General features: G+C 43.4%; 1 pseudogene across 1 annotated transcript; it reads left to right on the forward strand.

Moving 5' to 3' along the window:
* The first annotated feature begins 2,485 nt into the window (after positions 1-2,485).
* Positions 2,486-11,529, forward strand: LOC309612319 (mitoregulin pseudogene; annotated as a pseudogene). The gene has a single exon. The product of its transcript is annotated as a mitoregulin pseudogene (transcript).
* The last annotated feature ends 576 nt before the right edge of the window (positions 11,530-12,105 follow it).

Here is a 12,105-nt window from a genome sequence, read left to right on the forward strand (position 1 = left end):
CCTGTATAGAATATATAAGGTGGAAAGACTTGCATAATGAACACCAATATAAACATCACACAGCTTGAGAGTTAGAACATCACCTGTGGAACCATTGGAGACCCCAGACCCCTTTCTCCCAGCAGGGGTGACCAGTATCTTAAATTCTGGGTTCATTATTCCTTTTACTTTTCTTTGTAGTTGGCCCTGAATCTATGTCTTCCAAACAATAGATTGCTTAATATTTCATATTTTTGAATTTTATATAAGTGGTATGATGCAATATGTATATTCTTGTGCAGCTGAGTTCGTTCTCATTTTGTTCAGTAGACGTTTGTGAGGTTCCTGTGTGTTGATGTTGGCATCTGTACTTTCTTTTCATGGCTGTATGCTATTGCAGTGCAGGACTATGTCAAAAGGTATTCATCCATCTTCCTGTTAATGAACATTTGCTTGGCTGATGTGTTTCCAGTATATTTTTCTATTACAGTAACGCTGCCATGGACATTCTTTTCACTGTCTCTTGTTGCAAGGGCCAAGTGCTTTTTGTGGTATATAGCCAAGAGTACAACTTCAAGGTCACAGGGAATGCATATCTTCCAATGTAATGGATGATGCTGAATTTTTTTCCGATGTGGCTGTATCAGGGTACACTCCCACGAGTAATAAGAGTTTGCTTGCTTCACTTTTTCCACCAACACTTGGTATTATCAGACTTTTAAATTTTGGGGTGCAAAATTGCTTCTCATTGTTGTTTGAATTTTAATTTTCCTGATTACCAGTGAGGTTGAGTGAAGTTTTGTATGTTTATTGGCGACTTGCGTTTCCTCTTCTGTAAAATGATTATTCATGATTTCTTTTGACTGTTTTTGTCAGATTGTTTGTCTTTTCCTCACTGATTTGCAAAAGTTCTGTTCTGAAAATCTGTTGTTGATTATGTGTTGCAAATATTTTCTCCCAGTTTTGTGGCTTGTCTTTTTATTTTCTTTATAGTGTATTTTGATGAACCCACGTTCTTAATTTCAACTTAGTCAAAGTTAACAATCTTTATGAGCTTTATTTTTTATATTGTGTTTTCAGATAAAAGTATTTCATCTCCTGAGGTCATAAAGATATTCCCCCACAGTTTCTTCTGAAGCTTTAAATTTTACTCTCCACAGATATTAAGTTATCTTAAATTGATTTTATATATGCTGTGAAGTAGATTAAAATTTAGTTTTTCTTTATGGTTTACCAGTTGTCCCAGCAAGATTTGTTGAGCTGTCTATTCTCTCTTTGTTGATCTGCAACACCAGTTGTGTTCTATATGAAGTGGTGTCCGTCCACATGCAGGCCTGTCTCTGGGTTCTGTAGTCTATTTCGCTGGATACTTTGTCTATCTCAGCCCTGCTGATGGACTAGAAGACTCAGTGAAGCTCTTGAGTCAATATACTATGAGAAGGAGCCCCAAATAATTCATTTGGTTCACTGAGACTTTTCTTTACAAGGGTGGTATAGTGAAAAGAATATGGGACTTGAAGAAAAGAGTTAAAATTCCAGCCCTGATAGTTATTTGTATGACTTTGGGTACATTCTTAATTTTTTCTGAGCCTCAGCCTCCTTGTCTGTTAAATGGGAATACTTATTTCAACCCTAGAAGTTTCATTGAGGATTGGATTAAACTGTGTATTTTAAAGGATGTGAAAGTGCCTGGCATCAGAATGGTCCCAGAGGATGTGCTTTGGTAGCACTCCCAAACTAAGGCCATATGGATATTTTCTAATAGCTCCAGTCCAAAGTGAGTCAAATCTTGGAAGTACCCTACGTGAAAATAAGACGTAGTCTCCCAAATGAATTATCAGTTTTAGTTCACGAAGCACTCTTCCTCAAACCTCCTGATTTAGTTCCAGACTCATTATAGAGGGCATGAGGTTGTGAAGTTTCGCTGCTAAAAATGATTGAGGATACCTGGCAGAAGGAGACTTGCTATGTGTTACTGAGCTGAGAATGGCAGATGAGGAAAAATGTCATGCAGCGATAGTCAAGTCATCATCAAATGTTTAAACTCTAGGCTCTGGAGTCTAACTTAAAGACTTTCTTACTATTTATTGGCAACATAATAACAATAATATATCATTTGGCCATTTTAGCAGATTGGTCTGTTTTATTCTTGTAACACCACGAGGCGCTCTGAGGTTGGAAGTTGACTCTGGGAGTCTGAGACTTGCTCAAGTTCACAGAGCAAGTGAGGTTCCCAGAACTCAGACTCAGGTTGGCCAATTGGAACTCTTATTACTACACAATGGTGACTCTACCTGTATGTGCTGAACCAGTTTCAAACACGTTGTCCCATCATCCTCATAGATACAATTGTAGATGAGATCGCACAGTTCAATTTGGGGTTCAGAAAGCGTTGTTAATAACTGAGCCCAGAGTTGCAGCAGAACTGGGGGTGGGCATTCTTCTTGGCAACTTACAAACTCTCTCCACTCTCAAAAATGAGAGCAGCTTTTAAAGTTTGTTTGTTTGTTTGTTTTACACAGAAATATTTTCTAATGGATTCCCCCTCATGCATTTACTGTAAAGTTCTAGCGAGGGCCAAGATCCTCCAGGGGTATATTGATTGGGGGACAAGGGTGAGATTGGTTAGATACCTGTGCACATGACAAGATGGCACCAGGAGACCCTGGCCAGGCTTTAGTAACCTCAAGGATGTGTCTGGGCACTGCATGCCTGGCAGCCGATGGTGGACGTGCTCGAGAGGCTGCTGCAGCTGTCTGTGTTGGTGACCTTCACCTCTGGAGTGCTCCTAGCCTGGCAGGTGAGCTGGCTGCAGAGGCGCTACCTGGACTGGAGAAGGAAGAGGCTGCAGGTCAAGCTGGCAGCGACACAGAAGAAGCTGGACCTGGCCTGTGACTCCGTGTGGCCACTTCGCCTCGTCTGTGGGGCTCCTGCCCCAGCAAGCCTGCCCTCCTACTTTCTGCCCACAGTACTGGGCTCTTCCCAGAATCACTTGTTGAAGATGGATATAGAGAACTGGGCAGAAAAAAAAAACCAAAAAAAGGATGTAGCCTAGGTCTCCTGGCCCCTGGAGTCCTACCCTGGCAGCACTTTGAGAGTAGCATTCTGGGAGGGAAGAGAGTTTAGCAGTTGCCTAAGAGAATTCCAAGTTTCTGAGGCTCTCCTTAGTGGCTGTTAGTGAATCTTTAGTATCAACTTTAAGTAATTTCTGATGCTTTATAATTCTCCTTCTTGAGGAAAAGTATTCTCCACCGAAATAATTCCAATCCCTTTCCAGGCCTTCTGGAGGCGTTTTCCAGCCCTTCTAGTAACAGGACTTGACTTGACCTACATTCATTAACACCAAGGTTTCTCAGTTTCTGTAGCTACTTTCACCACCATGCTTGAGCATGTGTAAAAGTTTGGGTTTAACCCTCCACAGGAACCTTCTCAGTCTACCCACTCCCATGGAATTGCCTCCATTTCCTATGGGTGTCCAAGAAGACTCTTCACTCTTTGGTCACATTCTGCCATATATGGGCACTGTCATGATTCATGTATATCTTGTGCCATCTACCCTGTCTCTGGCCACATAAAACTCCTTCCCTGAGTAGCCTACTGGTTCTTTGGCACAGTGGTACTCGTTAAGCTCAGAGGAATCAATGGATGGATTATTTTTTCTCAGGAAACAGGAGAAGACTGGAGCTGGGCTCCTGTGGACCAGTGCAAACTTAGGCTGACTACCTTGATGCTCTTGGTGCTTTCAGGCAAACTTCCTATTCATTTCTCATTGACCCCTTTTCTGCAATTGTGTGCTCAATCTTCTCAGCTCTCCTTAGCCTCTAACACTACTCAGCAACCCACTTCTGTTGCTTCCCTTTTAGAACATGGCCTTGATTCATGCCTTACTGAACACCCTGGTACACAGAGCAATAGACTGCAGTCATAGGGTCAGAAAAAGGGCTTAGAAGTCAGAAAATCTTGGACCTTGGGAAAGTCACTTACCTTTTAAGAACCTCCATTGTCTTACATGTGAACCAGACATAGTAATACCTCCCTCTCAGGATTGGTGTAAAAATTCATTGAGATAATAAACATGGATACGTTTTGCACCCCACAAAGCACGAAGTGAGGGTTCCTACCAGACCCCCCTTCTTTGCACCTTCAGACCTTCCAATATTTCTATCTCTACTAGCAAATTGTTCTTTTCCCCTTTCATCTTGCCTGCTCCCTTCATCTTACCCTGGTTCCAGCAAATTCAATCTTCCCCTCTTCATCCTCTCTACTGAAAAACACCCCTCTTCCCACCTCCACGGCAAGTAAATAATGTTTTATGTGACCCTGTTGCCTGCCCCTGCTCCCACCGGTCACTGTTTTCCTCCCTTTCCTTTTGTAACATGAAGTCACACTGCTCATTGCCTGCTCTTTCCATGACTCCTGCATTTTTTTCCCAACTGCTCTCCCCAAGCCAGCAGATTTGTCCATCTTTTCTGTTCTTATTATCCTTAACCCCTCTGCAAAAATCTCACATTGCAAGCCATCTTCCTGCATCTTTAGACTCCTTCTTCTCTTCGTTTTCATAGCACTTTAAACTTTTACTAGAATGTACCCTTCTTGTAGCCTCCCGAACGCTTTACCACTTCATGGTTTCCTGTCTCCTTTTCTGACTCAGTATCACCCTTGTCCCCTTATAAGTGGCTTTTCCTTAAGCCCAGGTGTCTGTCTTCTGCTCCACCTCAAACAGGGAATCATCATCTCGTTTTACTCCATGCTGGTTTAACCACATGTGCAATATGGTGTTTACTTCTAGTATCATCTTCTATGAGAATTATTACAAACTCAAATTTATTCAGCAGGGTGACCAAGATGGTGAGGGAGCTAGAAACAACTCACCTTATGGAACACTTGAGAGAAGGGATATTTAAACCTCAAAAGAGAAAATTCAGCGGAAACACTGAAACATTTGAAAGGATGTAGAAAAGAGTTTTTGTCTACTGACTTGGTTTCCCACAGAAAACAGAGAAGTTGAAGACGGGTAGATACGGAATCACTAGCAAGCAATGCCTTCCAGTCTTGTGAAGATATTAATAGCACAGGCTCTGCAGTCAGATGACATGGGTTCAAATCCCAGTTCTACCACTTCTTCTCTGTATGATCCTGAGAAATCTATTTCATTTCTCTGGCCTTCATTTCATCATCTGTCAAATGGGAGTAGATAATGATAGTCATTGTAACAAAGATTTATTATTCGCTGTGCTAGTTATTGTATAGGGATATAGATACAATCATGCCCACTGATGACTCACAATCTAGTGGGAAAGGTAGGTGCACACATGGGTAATTAAAATACAAAGCAGATCACTGAGATAGAGGAACAAAACATGATGAGAAAGGGGAAGATCACACTGACTGAGGGGATCAGGAAGGATTGCTTGGAGGAGGCAGAAGCAGTGTGACTTAAGACCTGGGGATGAGGGAAGGCAGGACTTGTTTCAGGACTGGCAAATACCCCATCAAATTGCACCTCACTTGGAAGCCTTTGCTACGAAGCCAGTACTATAGTGTTTGTCCTTCTCAAAGCTTCAGCATATACCTCATGCTGCCAGTCATCTTTTCATATCAAGTTAGGCGTTTTTCAACCTACCCTGCAAATAAAGCTATGTTCCCATATTACCTGAGCCCAGAAGCCAAACATTTGATCCAAGGGGCAGATGGTAGAAGCGTAGGGGAAAAGCCTGAGGAGAAGACAGTGGAGAGCATGCCTACTGACCAGGAAGCCAGCCAGAGGGAGGAGCAGGTCCAGGGCAGGCAGGAGATGTCCCTGACCTGGGCAGCTGGAGCATAGGTACGCAGGTGTCCTTCATGTTCATTGTCTTGGGCAGAGTCACGTGGACAGTGGGCTCCCCATGAATGAGTGAGTGAATAAATGAATGAATGAACATACAGCACCATGTAGGCTCTCGTGTATGTTATAGTATATTTTTACATATAACATGGGTCAAGAAGATGTGCAGACATTAGAACAACCTGTGGTTCTCACTTGCTGTTTTCTGGTGAAGTGCTCGGCAATCCTCACACATTGCTGGATGTCTAAGAACATAATATCTTTGCATTCTGATGCTGTAAAATATTGTTTGGATTAAAAGGGCAGGAACACATTGATGGATCTGAAATTTTTTTTCTTTTGGCTTGGAGATGACAGGGCAATCCATCAGACAACTTCCTTGGCTCCCTGTGACATTTCAAGCTCAAATGTTATAGCTTTCTTATTTTTTCTTTTCTCTTTTATTTCACCCCCTGGCTCTCTATTGAACTGTGCCTCTAGGAAATGCATCCGTAGATGTGGCTTCTTTGACACTTGTCATACGCAGGCACTCAGTTGAGGCTTGTCAGATGATGGCTGGGAATACTCAGGCTAGTTTAGCAGGTTGTGCTAAAGTTGAGGTGACTCCTTAATCCACCTGTGCCCTAGAGCATGCAGCAAGCAGTTCTTGGAAAACAGAGCAGGCCCTAGACAATGACAAAGGATTCAGATGCCTACATAATGTGATTTCAGAAGCTGGATTGTGTGCAAAGAGAAAACAAGTTGCAATGCTTGGCTTCTTTACCTGTTTCTGCCACTATGCATAATGTAAACTTGGAAAGGCTACTTAACTTCTCCAAGCCTCAGCTTCTCTACTTTTGAGAGAACAAGTAAGTATAAGAATAAAATGAGATAATGACCTGGATACATTGTGAAAATATAGAACATAAGTAGGTAACATACACTCTCTGTATTAGTTATCTATTGCTGTATAGATACCCCACAACTTAGTGAATTCAAATAACAAACATTTGTTATCTCACATTTTCGTGGGTCAGGAATCTGGGAGTGGCAAAACTGGGAAGTTCTGGTTCACAGTCTCTAGAGACATTGTCTAGGGCTGCACTCATCTGAAGGCTTGACTGGGGCTGGAGAATCTGTTTCCAAGATGGTTTGCTCATGTGGATGTTGGAAGGATGCTGCAATTCCTCAGCACGTGGGCTTCTCCAAAAGACTCCTTGGGTGTCCTCATGACCTGGCAGCTGGCTTCCCAGAGTGAGTGATCCAGGGCAGAAGTCACAATGTGCTTTGTGAGCTAGGTTCAGAAGTCACAAGTTGTGATTTCCTCAATATCCTAATGGTTATACAGGCCAGCCCCCATCAGCCTGGGAGGGCACTTCACAACGGCATGAATTCCAGGAGACCATCTTGGAGGCTGACATCCACACCCTCTCTCAGTTCACACGGTTTGCCTGAAAAATAAAGAGAATATGGCTGATTGTCTCTAAGGTCTTCACATTATAACTTGGTCCAAATAGCTCTCCTTCAAATCCGTTATGCAACCGTTCTCCTCTCCCATCTAGCTTAGAATTCCTGCTACATTGTCAACCCCTTGTTCCACACTAAAAATTCAGTTTCAGTCTTTAATAAGGTTCTGCAGAAATGGATGTGCATTGCACCTGAGGGAGTTCTCTGGAGCTGGGTTGCACTGGTTTGTCACCCGCTCACAGGTGCAGCCCACTGCAGTTCCCAGAGTGCGGTTGCATCCTCATTTCATGTGACACGGAGCCCCTTCTTTGAGAGTCAGTAAGGAGGTGACCAATGTGGACACTGAGGGAGAAGAGAGTCAAGGTCTCCAGCTTTGGCAATCTGCCTTGCATTTTACATTTTCCAAAGTGTGTTTGTTTCTGGGCTCTCTACTTGATACTGTCGACTCTGAAGGAGACAGAGCCGGCGTTGTTTCTTCCATTTTGTAGATTGAACAACTGAGGCTTAGAAAGTCCTAATTGAGTCATTCGCTGAAATAGGGAACATGGGAGGAAAAGATATTGGATGGTTAAAATGTGGAGGCTGGCTTTACATGTCTTGAACTTGAGGTGTCTGTAGTGTATCAAGTGAGGTTAATGTACAACCTTGAATAGAGCTTCCAGATGATTAACCGGGCAGAGAACAAGATCTAATATCCTGATTATTCTGCTTTGTCTGCAAATTTCTCCACTCCTTCCAGCTGTTCTACTATTCTCTATCTTCTCGGTCCCAGATGTCCTGGGTTGGTTTCCTCAAAGCCATCCTCCTTAGCTTCATGGACCCCATTGGCCTGGTGACACATAGGCTCGAGGGCCCTGCAGGGTGACTGGGAGATGCCTTCTAGTGGGGAGGGTTCCATGAGCCCCTTGAAAAGAGAGGCAGAAAGAAGCTTCACCAACCTTCAGCCAAAGCAGAGTTTTCAAAACATAGCCCATCCATCCAAGTGGACCGCCATGTTCTAATATTTCTGTAAGGTCCTGGGGCCCAGGTCTGCCTTTACCGCTAAGTTGGCTGCGAAGTAAAAGAATTGCAAGTAAAGGCACCTTGGGACCAACTCCCACAGACCTGGTGTCAGCTGCTGCTCTTAGGGTGCTGGAGCACCCTAAGCTGTCCCCACCCTGTCAATCCCGGCTTAGACCACAGACCCCAGTGAACTCCACTCCTGGCTTTAGAACTCTTCAGAGGATGCCCAGAAGTAGGGTTCCCCGAGGCCGGTCTCCCCACATGTCCAGTCCCACAGACCCTTCGAGCAGCTGCGTCTCCAACCTTATCTTCCCTCTGCCTCCACGGAAACCTGAGAAAGACGGAAAGGGGGAAGTGGCCTGGTTTCCCAACACAAATAACCCCGCAGAGCTTTCTCAGCAGTGACCCTTAGCCTGTTGTGTCAGCCTCAGGCTGAAGGAGGAAGGAAATAGACCTTCTATTGAGTATTTTTCTTCCCCTGTCAAGAAGATCAGAGGAGCTGAGACGAGGAAAGAAAAGGAGTCAAAAGCAGCTTGTTACCTCCTTTTTCAGGATTCGTGTTGCTCTTCCCCTCCCCTCTTGAGCTCTAAGTAAACAAACTCCCCAGCCGAGGAAGGCCCCAGGCCCCACTCCAAGCAGGCCATAAATAAGAGCCCTTCAGCCTTTCACTCTCGGGCAGCAGAGAGGGCACTTCTCAGTGGAACATTTGATAGCGGGGGAGGGTAGGGGCAGAGCGCTCGTGTTAATTGAATCCCAATTTCCTTCTCCCAGGACCGCTCTTATCTTTTTAATTATACAAGGCCTTTCATCTTCCTGAGGACTTGTCTCTGTCATTAATGCATGATCCTGATTAGAGATAGCGGTCTGCTCGGGGGTAATGGGAGCCTCGAGCGGAGGCCTTTGGAAACTCTTTTGCTTTTTTGAAACACTCAGATTTACCCAGGGCAAATCCAGGTGAGGCGGGAGATGGTCTGGGTTCCTCTCAGCTCTCAGGTAATCTTCCTCTGGCTGTCAGTGTTTGAGATGGTCGACTCTGAGGTTAGGGACAAGGGCCTCTTGAGGCCAGTCTCTGCTGTTGTGGCCTAGCAGGGAAGGGACAAATGAGCCACTTGCAAGGTAAGCAGTTCAGAGGAAAATCTGTCCAACTGTATTCACAGGATGCAGGGCACCAAGGTCAGAGACCCGAAGAGTTGAGGTATTCTGTATTTCCTAAATGTCTGGGTATCCACTAAGTGCTTGTGACTGGAAATGGGTTCTCACGGGCTTTCCTTCACATCACAGAGATGCATTATCTCCAGGTGACAATGGCTCGGGACCCTCCAGGGTTACATTTCTCTTCCACCCCTGCGCTCCCAGCTGCCCTGTCAAATGGCTAATGAGTTGTAAACCAATACTTAGCGGTGCAAAGAACATGTCCTATTTGAAGGGATTTGGCTCGTAGTCGGTGTTCAATCAAGGTTGGCTAAATAACTTTTTACACTCAGGTTCTGAGAGCCGTTCCACTTAAAACATGAATTCCCAAGTATTTATGGAGCAATTATAGCTCCTCATTTATAGCTTTAAATTCTATTGGAATTTATTTTTCTGGGCCGCATTGTGGCCTTTGGGGTCCCTTCACCAAGGCAGTCTGATATGTCACATGTGCCACGCTGGCCCCTGGATGTGCAGAAAGATGGGTGAGGCTGAGTGCCTGCAAGGAGCCTAGTGTGCTCAGCTTGGAAACATTTTGTTAGTTTAAAAAATATGGTACAAATATATGTAAGTAAATATGTATATATATGGTAATATATATATTGTATTATATATTATACAACTGTATGTATATACACACTTAATATCAATACAACTATATAAATGTTCATACATATATGTATGTATGTGTGTATATATATATATGGATGTATGTATATACATATATATATATAGAGAGAGAGAGAGATTCTTATCTTCAGATAAGTCAGTTATGATTTCAACTGTATATCTATATACACACACATAACATGTACAAATATACAGTTGAAATCACAGCCGACTTCTCTGAGGAGGGGAATCCGCACAGCATCTTCAGCCAACTCTCCATCTCAGGTGTGCATTCTTGCAGGTTCTTCTCTGAGTCCCGTGTCTCATCAGCCCATGACTACAACCACCTTAGAGATTCTGGAGGCAGCCTGGCAGTTACTGATGAAGACCCCATAACTGGGAGGTTTGGGAGTCAGGATTCCAATCCAGGTCCAGCCACAGAGCTTGGCCCCCCACCCCTGAGCCCCATGGCCCAAACTTCTCTCCTTGCTTGACGCCAAGGTTTGCTCCTGAAAGAGTGTCGTTTTGGTCATAAGCCCGCAAGGCTTATGGGAGACATAATGAACCTAGACATGGTCCAGAGAAGTGCAATGGAAATGCTCAAGGGGAAGGAGAGCCTTCTGTTTGAGGACAGACTTAAAAAAAACCAGTGAAGTTTGGAAAGAGGAAGGGTGATCAGGGATGTGATGGGAATCAGTGGGTAGCAGAGGGAACGAAGCAGGAGGAGATAGGTGAGCCTGCCAAGGGCACACTCACTGAAGCCCAGAAGCAGCGGTTTGAGGACAACAACGAGAAAGTTCTACTTAACACGTTCCATAAGTTTGCTGCCTGCTGTGCCATCCCAAGAGATGGCACAGACTCAAAACATAAATAGATTCCCAGCCTATGGATGCACTCCTGTGTGTTCCCTACAGAATATCTGGTTTCCCATCGTCTGACTCAGACTACCTCAGTTTCTAATGGTCTAGACCAGGAGTTGGCAAACTTACCCTGTAAAAGAGCAGATAGTAATTATTTTTGGCTTTGTGGCAACTCTGTCCCAATTACTCAACTTTGCCAATGTAGTCCAAAAGTAGCCATAGATAATAGGTATAAATGGGCTTGACTCTGTGTTAATAAAACTTTATTTGCAAAAATAGGCAGCGAGCTGAATTTGACCGGCCAACTGTAGTTTGCTAACCCTGGGTCTAGGTAAATTCATAGGTGGGTCGAATTATACAATTTAAAACTGGGAGGAATTTTGGTGACCACAATCTCACTTTATAGAGCAGGAGAGTGACATCAAGAGATGTCAAATGAGCTCCCCAAGTCATACAGATAGATACCCATAATGGGCTATTAGGGTTCTTTGGTTGTTCTAGGGGAATATTTATATCCTCTGCAGATGATGTTATTGAGGTTGGCAGTGAAGTGTTCTCCTGCTGGATGCAATGGTCCAATTTGGCATTTCTGATTCTCATTAAGTATGTATTCATGGTCAAAGAAAATGTTTCAGGTGTAGGAGGATCTGGAAATATAGTTTACCTTAAGAAAACTAAAGGCTACTTTTATTTATTTTTTAATTGAAGTATAGTTGATATACAATATTATATAAGTTAGAGGTGTACAATATAGTGACTCACAATTTTCAACGGTTATACTCCATTTACAGTTATTATAAAATATTGGCTATATTTCCTGTGTTGTATCCTTGTAGCTTATTTTATACATAATAGTTTGTATCTTTTAACCCCCTACCCCTATCTTGCCCCTCCCCACTGCCCTCGCCCTACTTGTAACCACTAGTTTGTTCTCTGTATCTGTGAGTCTGCTTCTTTTTTGTTATATTCACTAGTTTGTTGTATTTTTTAGATTCCACATATAAGTGAAATCAAACAGTATTTGTCTTTCTCTGTCTGACTTATTTCATTTAGCACCAATACCTTCCAAGTCCATCCATGTTGTTGCAAATGGTAAAATTTCATTTTTTTTTTTCTTGGCTGAGTAGTGCACAGTTGTATAGATATACCACATCTTCTTTATCCATTCATCAGTTGATGGATTCTTAGGTGGCT

Source organism: Balaenoptera borealis (genome assembly GCF_965194805.1).
Source record: "Balaenoptera borealis genome assembly, chromosome: 15".
NCBI lineage: Eukaryota > Metazoa > Chordata > Mammalia > Artiodactyla > Balaenopteridae > Balaenoptera > Balaenoptera borealis.